At 41.4% G+C, this 19768-nt stretch overlaps 1 long non-coding RNA gene across 1 annotated transcript in view; it reads right to left on the bottom strand.

The window, feature by feature from the left end:
- The window catches only part of LOC134878870 (uncharacterized), a 106217-nt gene extending 86718 nt beyond the window's left edge, over nt 1–19499 (bottom strand). The window contains exon 1 of the long non-coding RNA XR_010167746.1: nt 19151–19499. This is a non-coding gene — a long non-coding RNA (uncharacterized LOC134878870). The remainder of the gene's footprint in view (nt 1–19150) is intronic.
- Between the last annotated feature and the right edge of the window lie 269 nt (nt 19500–19768).

Genomic DNA, 19768 nt, shown 5'->3' with positions numbered 1-19768 from the left:
CTTCATGCTGCGGACCATCCTCACTGCTATTTGGAGATGCAAGGAAGTTGGCAACATGGATCAGTTAAACATCCAAATCAGTGGAGGCGCAATATTTGGCACAGAAACCAAAGCAGTATTCTGAAAATTGGCAATGCTACAGCCAAAACCTATCATCTATCACAGTTTATTGATGTATTATACCAACAAACACTCCATCTATATCTGTTCCTGCGTTACTTTCTGTAAGAACTTGAGATTTTTGGATGTTTCAATACACCTCGCCCTCACCTTAAAGCCAAAATCTATAGCATCAGAATCAGGTTTCAGTAGGTTCACACACACAACTGATTTTTTTTTGGTGTATAATGGTGCATACATAAACAGTGAGTGGAATTATGTTTTGTTTTTTTTAAAGGACGCAAAAACAGAAGTACTATAAACAAAAAAAAAATGTACTGTTAACAAGAAATATAAATATAGTAAAATTAAAAACTATTCTTAAAAAAATAATATATGGGCAGGCTATCAAAATTTAAGTGGAAAAGCTGTGCAGTTCGGGAGAGAAATGTCCCAAAAATACAGCAGAACTTGAAAAAATGACCTATTTTAACCCCCTCGGTGGTAGTTTCAAAAAAAGAAAAATAATATTTCAACCTAGCCTTATACCTGATCACATATTCCTTTACTGATCCACCTCCGCACACTTCACTGAGTGACAGATGCAGTGAAAGCCTTCTGCTCTGCGACCACAAAGCCAGTACAAAAGCCCCGCTGTGTTTGGAGCCCCTCAGCGGCCCCTCGGCGGGGGTCACCTCTCCAGCCGCGCAGTTTCAGCTCAAGCCTCGGCTGTGCGGTGGGGAGACGAGCGCAACTGCACAAGAGCCTCCATTACGGCTCCCGCACAAGAGCCCCGCTCCATTATGGCGTCCACATAAGGGCCTTCGTTGGGGCTCTTAGTCATTCTAATGAGCTGTTCTTTGCAGCTCTGCAGAGCCTCTGACTCGGGCTGTGCCGGGGCCCCGTGTAACAGCTCCCACGCGACTCCAGGCAGCCCCTAATGCAGGAGAGCGTTCGATGAGGATTGTGGTTTTTTTATTTCTGTAATTGTGAAGCTTCAGAGGGCTCTTAGGCAGAGATTTAATGGCGTCTAATGGAATCTCATCACAGAACAACAGAGAGAGGGAGCACTGACTAATGTCTCCACATACTTCTGTGTCGCAGTTAGCCCTTAATTCCGTCAATGCAATTACCTTTTTGAATGATACTTTATATAAAACATTTGCCGCATATTTTTATGTGTGTGCATTAAAAGGTTTAGCCTCATTTCTGAGCTGACATACATTCAATCCTCATGAATCCAATGGATACAGCTCAGGACAGGCAGCTCAACAAATACACTATTCCATCATCACAGGGAACTTTTTGCCCTTTCTTTATTCTTTTAGTGTTACTGTTATACTGTTAGTTGGTATTGGGATTGTTCATCATTAATACTGGAAGCCATTATGTACCTAGAATTTTATTTACCACTATTACTGAAGAAATAAGTCAAAGTAAGTTGTTATATCACAAATGTATTGGAATTTGATTTGGCAACTCATCCAACGGTCTTGAAACACAAACCCTGGTCCAGTTTACCATACTTTGAGTATTCCTTTTGTGCCATGTCATATAAAGTAATGCAATCAACAGGCAAAATAAAGACACAATGTAAACTTTGCGCCATTAGCTACTGGCAACGCCTATTATTATCATCCGCAGCAAGTCCGCCCCTATGCTTAAATATGCTGGATTAAAACCCCGCCAGCCAAATGCATAGAGTCATAAACTTCCAGTGGTTTTTTTATGTATTTTTCTCTCATCACTATTTTCCTGCGATTCCCTTTTAAAGCAACACATGACAGCATCTCTAACTCTTTCACTCTGATATGCTTTAATTCCCTCTGCAGCCTTCTTATATTTCTCTCTCAGTTTTGCTATAAGTTCAAGCCACCCACTCGCATCTTGAAATGTGCCTCTTCAGTACAGTTAAAAGTGACAGGTTGTTGCAGTGTCAGCGGTCATGGTTAAATGCCAGCCGGCTATTTCGCAGAGCAAATGCACACGCAGGAGAACGCGCATCCAGGCAGTTGTTGCTCACCGGGAAGATTTAAGTGACCCGTCATCATCATCCGAAGGTACAAAAGGGCACGGACGAGATATAGAGCATAAATGGGTAGTCTGCTGCCACCAAGCTTTTAGACACGCTTACAAATAAAGTGTAGGAAATGCGAAGCTCTGAGGAATTCATTCTGCTGGGAAAAAAAATGTCCTGTCGTTGGTCATGTACAGAAAGACTCTGAAATAACTGCATCCACACAGTGACCTGACTGATCATCTCCAAGTTACTGTAAATAAATTCTTACTGTCTACCTCTCCATTTTCCAACACTAGCTCAACAGACATTGTTATTACTGTCACTTTACCAGACAATAGTGTGTGAGTCGCAGGACCAGAGGCTGTACGGCCCCTAGCATGTACCCTGCTGTGCGTCTCATTCTTCACTGCAGCCACAGACAAATAGAATACACCAGAACCACAAACCAGTAACTGCTATGAATGGATGGCTATTATTGGAAGAGTTTGACGGACGGAAGACATACATGTGAATGCAAGACATCACACTACTGCAGGGGTGTCCAAACTACGGCCCGCAGGCCAATTTGAATTCAGTCGATTAAGAAAGTATAATGGAATATGGCCCACAAATTAAACGTGTGCTTGTCTTATACTGTCCCCTCTTAAATAAATATGTAAACAGATATTACACAGTAGTATTCATGTGTCAATAAGCGCACTTTTAAAATAAATTCAGTCAATTAAAATGAAAACATTTTCTAACAAATCTTAGTTGATAAGAAAGAAGCCCAATAACTTATTTAAATAAAAATCTGAAAATATATACATCCCCTACGGAGAGCTGTTATGTAGGCGTTATCTTTCTTAAATCATGTTCAAGTATCAAGCATCATTTACCTATTTGATTGATTTGTCTATCTTATAACTTAACTTATGAGGCAATATACCTAACCTCTAGTGAAAATCCCAAACATCATTGGTTTCTAACGCCATGTGGATGGAAAAAAGGATATGTGTTCTGATATCACTTCCTGTTGAGGCCTATTCTAACTTTAATGTTGCAGCTCCTTGGATTCCCCCTGAAACACAACTGAAATATCTCCTAAATCTCTATTAGGGCGTTGAAACCATCATCCACTAGTCCTTATTTCTTTCAGCTGCAGTATGAGAATGAGTCTCCCTTGCCCCTTTTCGACCAAACTGGATCCAGTTCAAGATCCTGTAGCACCCCCTGTGTTTCCGCCGCTCAGAGGCCGAGCTTTAGCTGTTGTTAGCCTCTGCATGCACCAAGCTCAAAATACTTAATGTATTAAACTTGCGTTTTTTATTGTTGTTGATCCGGTAAATCCCGTCTCCACTTAAGATGCAAGCGTGATGTATTTGGTTCTTGGCTCTTGCAAGGCAGCCGAGTGGGGTCAGCTAAAATCTGGTTTTCGCGCGCTTAAAGCCGGCATCGCTGCGGTGGAAACACGAAAAACCAGATCTTTATCAGCTCCAGCTCCGGCTCCGGCTCCAGCCCCAGGTTGGTGGAAAAGCAGCACCTCTGGTCCTAACACTCAAGTGTACACACAGCCAGCCATTAGCTGCTCCCTCATAGGGTCTCCAAATAGATGTGTTTATTCAATTATTGTGTCCACTTTGCAGTCATGACCTGGTTTCCTTTCCCTGTATTGAACTATCATTCGCTGAAGATACACAAGAGGCAATGTTCAATCCTGGCCAATACTTCATTTACAGGGGGGATTTAATCACCATCGATATTAGCAGAAATTCAATTATTTAGCAAGCGAGCCAATGGGAAACGTCATCAGTGTAATATAACATGTGGAAGACTGCATTATCATTACCGTAGCGGCAGAATGCAGAAGCAGGCTATTAAAGATTAAGCACACTATAGCATTTCACTCGCTGAAAGGGTGTACTCATGTTCTACAAAGAGATGCATCCACGCAGAAATCTACTCAAGGTGCAGGGTGGCGTGCTGCATGTGGCGGAGAGGAAGAAGAAGACATTGAGAGGGATCAAAGGTTGACACACTGACAGCTGTCTCTGATTCACCTGTAAGCCTCCGTATGCACACACACACTGAGGATTTCATGCCAGTAACACACACAGGCACACTTACACACCAGCTCCCACAACAGGGGTGACAGCACAGATCAGCGAATTTACATTAATAAGACTTCTTGTTTTTTCCCTCACTTAGACAAGAGATATTTGAAGCATTTATTAAATTATTAATCTATTTATTTATTCATTTAGTCAGTCAGTCAGTCATGTTTTTTTCATGGCTGAGAAGTTCAGTGTAATTTCATTGAGCTACCAGATGGTTGAGGTTTTAATTAACAACTTCAAAAGCAATAACTGGAGAGCTGGCCAAATACACACACACACACACACTTTCAACGACACACACACAAGCACACAGTATCAGCTGAATGTGAAAAGTCCTACACAAGCAATAATGCATATCATCTACCCTCGCTTATTAATTCATACAGCACAAATATCAAAACAGAGAAGCGGCCATTGTACTCTCAGCATGTTTATGTACAGTTCCTTCTCCTCGTTATGGAGGCTGTCCCCCCCCCTGTGTGTGGGTGATAGTTGGATAGGAGGGGAGGTGCTGTGGATGGGCTCTGGGCTCCCAGACTGTAAGTCACACCCTGCTGATTGGATCTCACTGGCCTCTCGGGGACAATAAAAACAACCCGTCCTCCCTTCATCTCTCCCCCTTCTGTGGCTTTACTGGCAGCCATTATTCCTCTATAATGACATTATTCTGATTGGCAGAGCAACAGTGGGCTTTCATCTGCCCGCATTAGGCATGGTAATCAGACAGCACTGTGTTATGTTAATATGAGTGGCACAGGGCGAGGAGCCATTAACCCAGCCTGGGGGTCAGACAGTCTCTGGCCCTCGTCTTCAGACACAACACAGACGGTTGCTGTACGTTGGCCTCCTTCACTACAGTCCATTCACTGATGTAACGGGCCTGAGACACACTCTGAGGGAGCCAATATGGACCCATTCTGGTTATTAAGAACAGCTGGGTAGATATATTGATGTCATTTACCCAAAAAAACTTGTAAACTGCTAGTTTTTACAGCAGGTTACGATACTTTTCTTTGTGATTTCAAAATAATTTCCCACCTAATCGTGCAGCTCTACAGGACAGATTTATAATTATCATTTGGGTCATTTGAATATAACAAAGATACCACAAGTGGGTCCTCCCTAACCAAAGCGACAGACAGACAGACAGACAGACAGACAGACAGACAGACAGACAGACAGACAGACAGACAGACAGAGATCCCGATTTGGGAATTTTTTGCTTTGCAGCAGCATCAAAACAAGGCATTGTACATTACAATAGAAATAAAATAGCATTTTAAAAGAAAGTGAAAAAATATACATTTGGGACTAAAAATGTACACAAAATATAAACGAAGAGATAAAGCAATATCCTGCATACATTATGAAAAGAAATGTGTGTCCTTCTCTACATATTTTTTTATTCTTTAGTCTGTCAAATGTATCCTCACTATCTGGTGGTTTACAAAAGATCTCAGGTGATGGTATTGTCAATAAAAAGGAGGGAAACTCCTGAACCTTATGGGACAAAAATAAGGAATTTATGTGCAACGAAAAAAGTGTTAGATCGCTTATTTCAACTTGTGAAAAATGGGAAAGAAAACTCATTGTTGGAGTTATGCTTTTACTCAGTGTACCCAACATTGTAAAATGTTGCACAATATAGGGAGCGGAGCAACCCGATTATCCCGGCTGTAGTTAGTACTCTCCAAGGCTTGATACAATGAAGTGCTTAAGTTTGACATTAGACAATTATGCAAATGTCCTATGAAGACACACGTACATATCATGGGTTCAAATCTGGCAAAACCACCAACCGTCACTATGGTTTGTTTTTGCTTAAAAAACTCAAATCAAGATGAATCTGGACAAAAACATGTTCAATGCCCAAACTTGCCATATTGATGCCCACATAAAATAAGTCAAAGAGAGCGCATCGTGGCAGAATGGGCTGAACAGTTTTTTTCAGCATGCCAAAAGCAGGGGACATCTAAAAAGTTTGCAATCGGAAATTGGCAACAGCCTCCATTCAGCATTTGTTAGCAATACTAGATCAAGTCAACAGGGAGCCGAGACAGTTGGCTCATTTCAATTCTCCCACAAAAAGTTCTGTTACTTCTTTCTACCCTTACTGTAGGTCACAAAACCAAATGGCTAGAATGTGTTTGATTTCCAAAAGAAATAGTTTAGGTCCCTGTTGACTTTCTTGTGAAGCCAAACATTAAAATCCTATCAGCAGGCGCCAGTCCGTTTCTTATATAAAGCACAGAAAAACAACAGGGAGGAAATGTCTTCAGATGATATGAAGGAACTCCTGATTAACAACAAATAAAGTAGCTTATGACATTCTGAGTTTGCCCTTTAGATTAGTGAATGTGTCAGTGTGTGTGTGTTCATACTGTGCGTTCGGTGTGTAGATTGCATACATATTTCCTCACTGTCATCTATTGTTTGCAGGGTAAACAGGACAAAGAGGATCTTCAGAAGACCTCCAGATCAATGTCCTTCCTGCTGGAAATGTCAGTCCACTCTGTTCATTAATCTTTTGTCACCAAACAAAACAAAGAGCTTTGTTAGATATTGGATCTGCCTCCATCGCTCTGATGAATAATCCCCCTCTGCTCACAACAAAAAGGGAAATCGCTTATTGTACAATTTTGCCTCCTAAATCAGACTCCTCTGTGCCTACCTGTACTTTTATATGAAGAGGTATACGGAACAAGCCATGCAGGAGCGTTTCCAGGGACCATAATGAATATTTTCACAACATCTACAATTTATCAAACTAAATTTAAACATAAATCATTTTTAATTTTACCCCCTGGTCACCTCAGCAGTGTCATATGAATCCCTTTTATACCTTTTTTGTAGAACAGAACACAAAAAGTTCATAGTCAGCACAAAAAAACTTAATGGAGGAAACTTAGTCCTTCTCAATCAATGTAACAATTGGCCAATTCTTATTTCATATTTGGTAATGTTTCAATAAAATGCTGGTTTAGTGTAACTTATGTTAAACTGCATCAGGTTGTTTTGGAACAAACTTTGTATTGCATTTCTCTATGGACGTGCACCAACAAGTGTCAATTGATATGTCAATGTTTTTTTTATTTCAATTTGTCCAACCGCTCAGTAGAAATACTAACTAGGACAAAAACAGTAAGGCCATTTAACTCCTGCCCTCTGAAACCTTATCGGTAGCTTTTGCTAGAATTCAAAATCCTCCACTTGGTTTACAGAACACTAGCTGGTCGGGCTCCATGGTACATCTCAGACATGCTGTCAGTTTATAACCCTGGCAGATCCTCTGGTCACAAGGTGGAAATATCCCCCATGTGCCTAGAGCACTTTCCAAGTCCAGTGAGATGTATTTCAGTATTTATGCACCAAAGGAATGGAACGGTTTACCTGCTGATCTTAGAGCTGCTCTGACACCGTGTTCTTTTGTAAGCAAACTACAGACCTTCCTTTTCACTGGAGACTTTTCTTAAATAAACCCTATTTCTACAGTGATTGTATTGTTATGCATTGTTATACTGTATATGAACATTTTATGTATTGATCTGCCAATTTTGCTTGTTTTTTGTTGTACGTCAAGCCCTTGGAACTGCTTTTATGGGATATAGTGCTATAGAAATAAGTTCTGATTGAATTGAACGTGTCATTTGTTCACAAATCAAAACTACTTTTCTATCTTCATTTGGACTTAGCAATATGGTTGCTGTGAGGAAAAGCCCATCCTCCTTCAGTGAAGACGGTGCTGAATGTCACACGTGCCAATGTTAAAGAAAGCAATTAGCCACTGTTGGCATGTCCTGGTCTGTGGATGAGTAATGGCTGCCGGGGCGGGAGTGTCTAGGCCTGATAAATTCTACTGTCCCCCTGCCTTATTAGTACAATGACTAACTGGGGAGGGAGGGATGGGAAGCTAAGGTGAGAGACCATAGGGGGTGTCAAAGATAAACCCAGATTGACAGCAGAGTGCGGTGGCTAAATGCTAATGCAACGGGTGACATTTCCGACGGCAGCCCGGGTTAGCTTAGATGCTGCTGGCTGGCTGACAGACGGAGCTGTAGAGACAGGGGGAAAGTACCCCAAATACCAGTGCACCAACTCTTTCTTCTTTCTCATCAAGATGAAAAGGAGGTGAGGGTGGAGAGAGGGTGGAGATGCTGTCACAAGGCTTTTATCAGCAGTTAGCCGGACAAGCTAATAAAGATGCTACACGCCTTGATGAAGCGGTAAAGATGGCACCTAAGAAGACCAAAGGGACACAAATGCACAGAAGGCTACACTGATATTTAGCACCTGCTCCGCTTTCCCTTCAGGCACCTGGGGAGTCCAACATTTGCCCACTAAATCCCCAGGCGCTGCTTTTGTTGATAAACCCTTCTGCTTCTACGCCCCCCGTGTGAGGATGATTTCTATCTATACCCTCAATTTCCAGGAGTTGCCAGACCATTACAGACAGGAGAGGAACTTTTTGGCCGTTGGTGGGTGATGGAACGCCTGTCGAGGCAGAGCGAGGTCTCATCCTGCCGGGTGGTCGGACGTGATGTTGAAGCTGTGTCTAATTGGCAGTATTTTTAACATGGAGTGGTGTGTCAGCCAAAGAAACCTCCGGAGTTATGAACGCCACCTTTAATGGAATCTAATTAGTGGACGGGTATGCTAACGGAGAGTCAGTGAGCAGAACAAGCACTCATGTGTGTGTGCTGCTTATCCGATTGCTCACTGAACAGTTTGGATACCTAATGATTTGTGACACAATATGTGTGTGTGTGTGTGTGTGTGTTCTTGCATGCATGTCTATGAGAGCTACATAACTGAACTTTTTGAAAGGTTTCTGGACCCTATGAAGAAAGTATATACTGTACCTTATTCAGACTGTAACTACCAATATATTGTATATAGATTGAAACATTACCGTATTACAGTCCCAGGGCCCAAAGTGATGTCATTACGTCATTGTTTATTTCAGCTAACATTTCAATAGGTTTCATTGTTCTCATTAATGACAACTTCCGTTGTTCAAAAAGCCTCTCAGCTAAGCAGAGATTCACCTTTATGCAGGAAAAGAAGCAATAAAAGTGTCAAAATGCCTCTGATATCCTACATAAATTGTGTTAAGTTTAGTTTTACCTTAAAAAGACAAAGGCTGAAAGATGTTTTGTACAATCGACATCTCATGACATCTTACAAGACATAAGAAGATCTGACAGGAACACCACGTGTCAGTCTATGACCCTAGTTGGCTGCTAACATACACACACAGATTACAGTATTGTTTTTGGAATTAGACGAAGACAGATTCAAGAGAGATTAGTCTTCTCAGGCAACATAATCAGATTTAGTTTTTGGCCCTGAGCATCCTCTGGAGCATTGCTGATCTGATCTGATCCCGTCAATGAGCACAACAGCAAAAACCCAGACTCACCCTGCCCTCCTCCATCCTAAACTCCTGCTCCTTCCACCCTTGTATATCAACAACTCCATCTTTTTCTTCCTTAAACTTTATTAAACAACCTCATTTATGTTTGTCCTTTCTTTCTATGCCTCTGTCTTTCTCCTTTCCTCCACACAAGTTGTTTTTTAGCTCATTACTGCCTTCTGGAAGCATGAAAGTGAGTCTAAAGACGGCATTAAAGACCACATTGTTTATGTGTGTATTCAACTAGTTGGCCGGTGATGTCTGTTTCCATGATGAGCCTTCCCATGGAGTTTACACCACACACTGAGTTCATTACAATAGATCAGTGGAGAAAGAAAGAGGAAAGGACGGACAAAAACACACACGGACACACACTGATATGTTTTATGATGAGAAGCAGTAATTAAATAATGCCACTCTGTGTGACAGGGCAGGGTGGGGGAGGAGGCGAGAGATCGGAGAAGGACAGAGATGGTGGCGGGGGATTGTGGTCTGGTCCTCTCTTTAATGAGGATCCTAATCAACCCAGCGGAGGCTGCCCTGAGACCCCCCAGGTTCATTAGACCAGAAAAACCAGACTGCCAGTTCAGTAAGGGAAAGGAGGGAGGGGGGGGAACCTCGCTGCAAATGAAAGAAGTTTTTACTGAGTGATGAAGTGAAGAGGGTGTTGAAGGGGGGGGGGGGGGGTTTAAGGCAAAAAAAGCAAAAGGAAAGGGGGAGAGGGTGGGAAGATGGCCAGCGGAGATAACCGTGTGGGTCATTGGGCAAGTCACGGCTGCCATCGATCTCCTGATTGGCTGTCTGAAGCTTTCAACACGCCTGCCAAACCCTTTAATACGGGGGTCTCCTACTGTGTGTGTGTGTGTGTGTGTGTGTCAAAATGAGTGCTATCTGTGCCATATGTAGTCCATGTCTATGCCACCAGAACTGATATCTGTCCAGCATCCTCAGGAGGCTGATAAGAGCACCTGCAATGATACACACACACCATCTTTCCTCCAGTGAGACAAAAGGTCTGAGTGCAAGTGTGTGTGTGTGTGTGTGTGTGTGTGTGTGTGTGTGTGTGTGTGTGTGTGTGTGTGTGTGTGTGTGTGTGTGTGTGTGTGTGTGTGTGTGTGTGTGTTGAGGGTAAGGTTTAGTGACGTGTGCACAGTGTGAGGTGAGAGTGTTACAAAGTGCTATACTGGCCCTCAGCCCTCCTCCCCTGTCCTCTCACATTGATTGGACAGCAGGACGAGGAACACACATCGCTTCCAAAAGCCCACTCCACTCTTCTCCTTCCTCTAAATGCCAAGACTCAGTGTGTGTGTGTGAGTGTGTGTGTCTGTGTGTGTGTGTGTGTGTGTGTGTGTCTGTGTGTGTGTCAGGATTAATATTGTCTGGGAAAAATTATATTGCATCAAAAACCATAACACAATTCATCATGTCCTCACGCTGATGGCATCCAGAGGGTCTTACACCCACTTCAATACCGTGGACAGTTTAGGGTTTTGTTTCTTGCCCTGGGACGCTGGACATGTTGACTGAAAGGACCGGGGATCAACACCGACCCTCTGATGTCACCCCGTTTACCCCGTGCCACAGCTTACTGAATAAATAAATGCTCTTTAGACGGTCCCATAATGGCAGGTCCTCGCAAGCTGAAAGACAGTCTGTTGCACGTTTACGGTGTACAGATGAAATCCAGCAACTGGTTTATTGCTACGAGTACTGGGTTTCCACTAGATGGATACATTTGTGTTGTTGATGGGGCCCGGCATGGGGCAGCAATAGACTGATGGAAGCATTAAGTCAGGGCAACATATGCAGCTTTTCCACCAACCCGGAGCCGGAGCTGATAAAGATATGCTTCTTCGTGTTTCCACCACAGTGCCGCCGGCTTTAAGCGCTGAAAACCGGATTATAGTTGACCCAACTCGGCTGCCCGGTAAGATCCAAGAACCAAAATACACCACTCTTACGTCGCAGGCGGGGCAGGATTAACCTGAACAACAACAACGTTATTTAGCAACACAGACAATGACGAACCATGATGGATGCCACCACACGGAAGCAGCAGTGGAACACTGAAGAGACACACTACCTCCTCAGGATTTGGGCGAAATAGGTACAAAGAAAGTTGGACAGTACGTGGGAAATGGCCACTGCTGATATCACCGGACTCATAAGAAGGCCTTTAGATGGTTGTCCTACAGGCTTGAACCAGAAAAGCGTCAGAAAAGCAAAAGATCGGATCTTGAACCGGATCCGGTTTGGTGGAAAAGGGGCAATAGTTTCTGTGATAAAAGAATCACAGAACAAAAATGTAAATGTAAGAATTTAAAAAGTGAAAAGTGATAACACAGATTATTTTACTGTTTGATTGATATTTAACCAATTGCTGTCCCTGAAAAGCTTTCTAACGAGGTTCCAAACGTTAACTGAAGTTTAAAAAACATCCTTAAAATACATAAAAGGAAAATACCCTATTGCATAGACCGCTAGGGGAAGGGGGGGGTTTGCTGGTTTGTAGCCTGATCAAAGCTTAATGGTAGTGTTGATTTATACATTATAGCTCCTTACATCTGTGTTATACATGGTGGTTTTGAAAAGGCTTCAAGCTGAATGTGGACAGAAGGGATCGCCCACAGTAACCTGTCACTGAGCTCATACAGGTGGCATCTGGGCGCATCTTAGACCTCTTAATCCTTGGCTCTTAAAGCCTTTTTTAAAACACACGATGACTCCCAGTGGACTCTGCCATCATAGAACAGATCCTCCACAGCTGGCTGTTGGTTATTATACTCATTTTTATATTGTTTTGTACATAAATCTGTTTGAATGGAGGAAAGAAACATGAAAGCTAAACTCACTCAGAGCTTATGCTGTTGCGCTCCTCTTATAAATCAGTGTATATGAGCATTGGATACAAGTGGCAGCAACAATAAAACTCAAACACGTTTCACTGAAAAGTATCATAGGGTTAGATACAATCTGTGGTATGTTTTAAGGCTGTAATGTTGGGATCTTTAGCATTTTTTGGTGTTCAGGGTCGCGCTTCATGTGAGGTTTGACTTGTGATTTCTGTTCTAACAAATCTAAGTTGATAAGAAAAACACTAATAACTTATTTACATAACAAGCTTGAAATATACCCTTCATATTTCCCCTTATTATAAGCAATCAGAGGCTTCTGTTTTAAGGAATGAGCTTCTAACTAAATAAATAAAACCCTATGAAGAGCTTTGATGTAGGCTGTTTTTTTCTTAAAGTATCGTTTACCTACATTTGATTGATTTTTCTAACTTATGAGGCAATATACCTCACCTCTAGTGAGGGGCCCAGACCTTCCTATGTTTTTCTGTATGTGGCCCTCAGTGAAAAAAGTTGGACACCCCTGCATTATAGTATAGTATAAGAGGCTGTGAATATATCTGACAAGTCTTTGGTAGCACAGCAAAAAATGATTTCCCCTCATATTGTAGTCCTCTCCAAGACATCCAGAAATCCATACCGTATATTGGGCTTCAGGGGACAGAGATGTTGTCAGCAGGACATTTACCATACACGATTTATGTGGACATAATCCAAGACTAGATGTTTGAATGTTCCTTCTGGCACTGGAAAGTGACCTACTGGGGTTCTTATATTTCTTTGAGCACAGATTTTCCATTGCTTTACCAGTTCCTTCTCATTCCTCTGTTTTATTACAACATTTCACAGTCTTTGCTTCAGCGCGAGACAGAAGCACAGACTGAGTGCTCGTATAAGAATGCGCGGACCCTTCACCTGTCCTGCCCACAGCTGCGATACTGTGACTACTCCACAAAGATTTCCATGCCAGAAAACAAACATTCATTATACGGGGGGACAAACAATTCAAATTCCCCTCATCTAAATAGGCATTACAGCTTAGAGGAGTAAACAGGATTCACAGAGGAGCTTAAGTCTTTGGGATGCTGTGGTGCTTTTCTGGCTTTGAGGATATCGGAGGCACCTCTCCGTGCTAAAAATGACTCCCTGGGTCGTGTGCATCTTGCTGCATTAGAATAATCACCTGTTTTGTTTAACTAAATTATGGACTCCATTATGACTGAGCAAACAACTATTTTTAATCCTGAACGTGTGACTTGATTAACGGCACTCTTTCTGACGGTGTGGGCGCAGCCGAATCGATACGTACTTTACACAAAAGTTTGCCGCTTAATAAAATTTGTGCATTTAATAAGCAAATTATTCTAATCATAAACCTCTTGCCAAAGCAATTAGTGATAAATTATAATCTTATGATAAATTATCTTGTGTTGACAGCCTGGGGGAACGGTGCAATCAAACATTAATTATTCATTGGGTAATTAAGTTCATAGGTGTTTCCCCCTCCCTTTTTCTCCCGCTCTCGCTTACTTTCTTTTTGGAGGTGTAGGTTGAGTGTCCAGTCTTCCAAACTTTTCATTAGATTACCGAGAGCCCGAAATAACAGTCTAACCAGTTCATGTGAGCCTCAGCTGACCTAATGTTACACAGCTTCTGCAAAGACAGGAATTAGAAAAAAGAAAGATGCAACACCTCAACACTGAAATCTCATCAGGGCTGGAGCCACCGTTCTAGACAATGATGACAAGTATTCATTATTTTTCTGGGAATCTAGGAATATGAGGAAGAGTATGCAGACATAATGGGTCTTAAGGCTTATTCTGATGTCCTTCACTGTCTTTAAATGTGCGAGGGACTTAAATAAAATAACTAGAACTATCTCGCTGCGTGTGAAGAATGTTTTGCTACTGAATGTAGGCTGTTCTATAGGGGATAACATTAACAGAGAATATAATGAACAGTGAAATGAAATTGTGGCCGCATACTTGCAATAAACAGTCATGTTTCTGGATTATCTTAACTCATCATTCGTCCATGAAATATTAAAAATATATTGAAAAAGGCAAACTGCCATATTTAACCTCACACTGATATCTTCATATTCCTTATTTGTTCTGACCATTGGTTCAAAACCCAAGGAGCAACACGTAAACATATGGCATTTTTGCTTTAAAATCATTATAAGATGATTAAAATATTGCAGATATATTTTTCTGTACATTGACTAATCACTCAACATGAATATGCATAGAGTTATATTCAAACATTTGTTTGGGCTATGCTGATTTAATTTTCAGAAATCCTGGCCATGGCCATGAAATGTGAATTGGCCAAAGAAATTAATGAGTTTACTAAATGAAATCAATGGCTGCACCATGGAATGGAAATACAACCTAGATATTCGAGTTCAAACATTTTCTGAATATTTTTATTTCAATAGTTTACTGTTTTTCAGTGTCAAATGTATTGACACATCCATCTGCTGAAATGCTTATCGAGTATCATCTTTCTTGAATCTTTTACCAACTATCAGCATTTAATCCTGCAGCAGAGATCACAAGAGACTTTCTCAGGACAAGAATCAAACCATAGCTCTTTTCCAGACGGATGGAAAACAACCATCCGGCCCAAACACGGCAGGCGGGGTTGAAAGGACAAAGCGTGTTCGCAGAAAACCATGCCACATTCATCAAGTTCAATTCCATAGAGAGACATCAAACTCAGACAACGAGACGAGCGAAGCAGCCATCGTTTAAAGGGGTTGGGAATAGGTTTTCTTATCAAAAGTTTAATTTTTTCAGTCTCTAGAACAGTAGGCCTGTTGCCAATAACAACAATTTAGATGAATATTTTATTTTTTTAAGAAATCAAAAGAAATAATGAGCTCCAACTGTCCCTCTTTGTTTCAGCTCTGCTCCAGACTTCCATCAGATTCTGTGTCTGATTCTTTCAGTGATGGAGTGGCATGCTGCTGCCATCTAAAGGTGGAAGACCACTTATTCTATGGGGTGTGTGTCTGACTATGAAACACTTAATTACAGGTTTATCAGACACAATGTTCAACCTGTGTAAAATGTGAATGAACATCTTCAGGCTTCAGAGTGCCTCCTATCACTGAGGTGAATCTGATTGGCTGTGGGAGGTTGGAAGATTGAGAAGGACCAATGAGAGGGGTTTAATAAGACAAATATTGCTATTGTGTCCAACGTACAGGCATAACACCAAGTCATATCGCTGTAATCCCTTGTAGGCTCCGGTCCGGTAGAACTGCTGGACAAACACACGTTTGGTAATGTAATTATACCGAGCTCATACCTTCTATACAACCTATTTGTGTTAAGAAATAATATGGTACATAAAATACTTGACTGAGAAACGATCACTGCTTTTGCTCGGCATCACTAATTTAAACTCTAGACTACAATCATGACTGATATTGTGATTAGGGTATGGGGGACTGATCATATTTGCATTATTTGCCTCATTATCATTGAAAAATGTATCTAAATTATCATCGTGTCATTTTTTAAAGAGGATCTGCACCTAACAAATATGTTTTGTAAAGTCTGTTTGTTAAGTCTCCAAAATACTTTATTCATAATGTGTTTTTTTGCAATTTGAATATTCCTCTTGTTCTCATTGTGATTTTGACAACATTTGATCGTTGTGCAGTCCTCGTCCAGCAGCTGTGTTAGAACACAAAACCAGCTGCATCTGAGATGGTTGGATGTGCAAAAACCTCCTCTGATAAATACCCCATTATCAAACAGAGTCATTCAGTTTGATACCAACATTAATGTGGCCTCTATGTTCAAGATGAACTGTGCAGTGTATTATACCATAGCAACAATACACATCTTTATCCATCACGTGTCCTAACGCCCTTACAGAGAACACTGATTGGTTGATGGTTTATTTTTAGATAAGAACACAGCTTTGACGTTGTTGAAGAAAATTCATCGGTTACTAAGAAACAACTCTTCCCACTTGTTGAACTAAAGTTTGTTTAAAGTTAACAATGAAAGTAAAAACCAGGTTTGAATCCAAGAAAGAATGTCTGACAGTGTATTACCCAGCAATGCTAAGGTATGAATGTCTGTCTGATGGTACGGAGTACATGGAGAAAGAAAACAATGATCTTAGATGACATTAGAAGAAAGAAGAAGAAGAAGAAGACATACTTTATTAATTCCTTACAGGGAAATTGCTTTCTCTACTCTGTTGTGTTGACACACATTAGACACACAGAGGAAATACAAAGGAAATACATGCACACACAACCACATGCAGAGGAGAGGTGGCAGAGCAGAGAGGCATCCAGGTACCCGGCGCCAAGGGAGCAGATAGAGGTTAGGTGCCTTGCTCAAGGGCACCTCGGCAGTGGCCTAGGAGGAGAACTGGCACCTCTCCAGCTACCAGCTCACTCCATATTTTTTTTTGGTCCGATCGGGACGTGAACCGGCGACCTTTCGGTCCCAAGACCAAGTCCCTACTGACTGAGCCACTGCTCATTAAGACAGAGAGCAAATGTAGCCGGAAAATGCAATTAAACTATAACATTTTCTTCGACAACAATGTCAATTAAGTAAAAAATTCAATTCTGTTTAAGCACAGTTATTGAAAAAGTGATGTTTCATGTCCTGTTCAGATTAATAGTGATCATGGCATTAACAGTGTAATGCATTCTGACCTGTGGAATCCTCCGGAATAATAATCAGTCCATTATTTTCTTATATTCGAACACCTACTCACTCGCAAACAAGCCCAAAACAAAACACAGCCAACTTCCTCTCTGCTAATTAAAAGAAGTCAAACTATACACTACATTTCAGAGAACACACACAGACACTCATCATGGTTTAATCAGTGCGGATGTACTGTGGAGGCCTTTCCCCCTCCGGTGCCAGGCGCTATGTGGAGATCACTGCACTGGCATATTGATGTCAAGTCTTTATTGTGTGGGTTTACGGAGGAGAGGGAGTGTTGATTATCTTGTAACCTCTCCACCCCTCTCTCCACACCTCGCTACCTCTTAGCTAACAACGTCAATGTGTGTGTGTGTGTGTGTGTGTGTGTGTGTGTGTGTGTGTGTGCGTGTGTGTGTTTTCTCGAATGAAAGCTACAGCCTCTGTTCGCCAAAGCCTAAAATCAGACACTCTCACGGCTGTGTCTATGCGCTGGTTCTCTCTTATCCCTCGCTTTTAGAAAAACAGAGCTTTGAAGGGTGTTTGTGTTGCTCCCCCATGTCTGACTGTCACGGAGCTGCTGCCTCTGTCCTTGTTCTAAACTCAGATATTAAAGTTACACAGCGGCAAAGACGCAGCGAGAAAAAGAGGAGAGATGATAGAAGATCTATGCACAACAGAAGAAAAGAAAGCAGGGTGTGGGAGAGTAAAAAAAGGAGTCGTTTCTGAACGTCAGACATTCAAAAACAGCAGACAGATCACAAACTCTGAGTTGTGGTTAGATCTGCAGACAGCTTCCACGACCAGGAAGCGATGCTAACATAACATTCGATTTTTTTCATGCGGGTTTACTGCTGCCAGATCCCCGCCATTTAATGTAGTGTGTTAGTACAACGAACACACCAACAAATAATAACACCCTGCACACTAGTTTGCAAAGCTGGTCACACTCATGTTTTGCTAAGGTGTTGACTAGTCTCTGTGTCTTTGACTCCTGACCCTTACTGTAATCTTATTAACACAATGGATAAAGCTGTCAATACATACTGTGTAGTCTGAGCCAACCTAAGTTCACATTTTTTAGGTCACATATTTTACAAGCTTTAAGTGTCTAATTGGCCAGTAATAAACCAATCTACTAGACCTTAAAATGTACCCTCTAATGAAAGCCATTTGCCACTTCCAATGAGCCGCTGTCAGCCCAACAACCGTAGGTGTGTTTCAGAACTTTCTAGACAACACAGGAGATGTACAGAAAGCAGCAGACAGCCTGAGAAATGTAGTCCATTTAGTCCATTATCTCACACGTGGTACATTTAAATATGTTAATGCAGTGTAAGCATAGGCCCCTCCAGTTCATTAAACACAACACAGCAGAAACTGAGCAGTGACATCAATAAACATACAACCCTAAAGCACAGAGCTATATCTACATGAGGAGTATAGGACCAGCAGCAGCAATTCCACACATGTTATGCAACAGATTCATTTTACATAGGCTACACATTTCACAAAACACTCATGGCTGCACAAGCTTGAAACAAGGTAGCCAAATAGATTCATGGCATGAATAATTGTTGCTGTATAACACCCAATATGTCTGTAGTGTAACAAAAACAATGCTATGCTTTCAAATGAAGAAAGGAATAAAGCTACGTGAAAGGTCCGTGTGCAAAACAGGGGCCATATGCATCCATAAAGCAAACACAATATTAGCATACTCTACATTAGTAGTCAGAGTTTACACTGAACCAAACAATAAGCAAAACACTAACAACATACAGTCAAATCAACAAACTCAAAACATCCAACCCTGGGTATTTATATTTCAACACTGCTAGATAAAAGGCACTGTTATAAACGTGCCAAACAGCAACAAAGGAGAAGGCTAAACAAATGATGCTACATCACATAGCAAGTTGTGCATGAAATAGCCATTAGCACAAACAGCGCAGCAAATGTGGACACACTAAAACAACTCTTACTTTTTTGAAGGGAGTCCATGGTGTTCATCCTTTGGGAAGTTTTTGGAGTTGGTCCAAGGCAATGTTAGCCGACAGCGATCAGGAAAACTCCAGCACGTGCTTCAGACGTTAACTAATTAATGAAGTCAGTGAGGCAGGTGCAAAGATGGCTAATTGTACTACCTGTAGGCTAATCTAGGGCTAGCTAAACATGTTAAATGACTGTCAACACTACATCTACAGTATGGCTATTAAATGTTATTTTCGTTAGGGTTAGCAAAAAAACAAACAGCACCGTATTGTAAAAAAGAACAACAAATTAAATAGCTGGCATCGTTTCAAATGTGCGTTTCATTTGTTGCAGGGAGTAGCCCTACTTTCTGTCAGGTAATTGAAGCACTGCAGTGAGGTTCCCTGTTTTAACTAAATCTGCCTGTTTTTCAAAGTAAACGTCTAATACTTTTTTGTCTTTGAATTGAGTTGTACCTACAAAGTTGTACAACAAAGTAAACTAATATTTACATTTTGTTTACAGCAAATACATAATCTCAGGTTATACCCCTAAATCCGTACAAATATAATCTGTTTCCTCATGTTATACAGCCATGCTCATAGAGAGTGTATCTATCATAGAGGCAA

The sequence above is a fragment of the Eleginops maclovinus genome, chromosome 17 (assembly GCF_036324505.1).
Source record: "Eleginops maclovinus isolate JMC-PN-2008 ecotype Puerto Natales chromosome 17, JC_Emac_rtc_rv5, whole genome shotgun sequence".
Taxonomy (NCBI): domain Eukaryota; kingdom Metazoa; phylum Chordata; class Actinopteri; order Perciformes; family Eleginopidae; genus Eleginops; species Eleginops maclovinus.
This window is presented reverse-complemented; position numbering and strand designations above follow the sequence as displayed.